Source organism: Carlito syrichta, unplaced genomic scaffold, assembly GCF_000164805.1.
Source record: "Carlito syrichta isolate Samal-C Ts95f unplaced genomic scaffold, Tarsius_syrichta-2.0.1 Scaffold152992, whole genome shotgun sequence".
In the NCBI taxonomy this organism is placed as follows: domain Eukaryota; kingdom Metazoa; phylum Chordata; class Mammalia; order Primates; family Tarsiidae; genus Carlito; species Carlito syrichta.
The window spans coordinates 4,642-5,192 of record NW_007097088.1 but is presented as its reverse complement, the minus strand read 5'-3'; positions in this window follow the sequence as shown (position 1 = coordinate 5,192).

Here is a 551-nt window from a genome sequence, read left to right as displayed (position 1 = left end):
AATCCACTCACCTCAGCCTCCCAAAGGCGCGGGATTACAGGCTGAGCCACGAGCCCGGCTGATCCATATTTATTTTTAACTCTTCTGTTTCTTATAGTACCTCCCACTCTGATGCTTATCTACTTATTGAGGCTGTGGAAAGAGCCCTGAAGAAAAGCACACTGACATGAAGAGTCATTTAGAGCCAGGACAAAAGACCAATTATGGAGCAGAGGGGTTCAAAGGGGTTAGGGAAGAAGTCATTCCTGCCCAGATGAGTCCTGACTGCCCTCTTCCCTCAAACAACACTCATGCAGACCCCGATGCCTCAGAGAACATCTACTTGCTTTCCCGAGATGCAGAAGCAGTTTGGAGAAGGAAGGGGAAAGGAGCAGGTAGAGGAAAGGGTGAGAAAGTTTTATAACAGTGTCATTCTGAAATTAACAAGTCCAGTGGGAACACTTCTCTCAGTTTTAAGCAAACCCAAACACTGCAAGAGAAGGCTATAGACCTTTGGATTTTTTTTTTTTTTTTGAGTTGGAGTCTCACTCTGTCACCCAGACTGGAGTGCA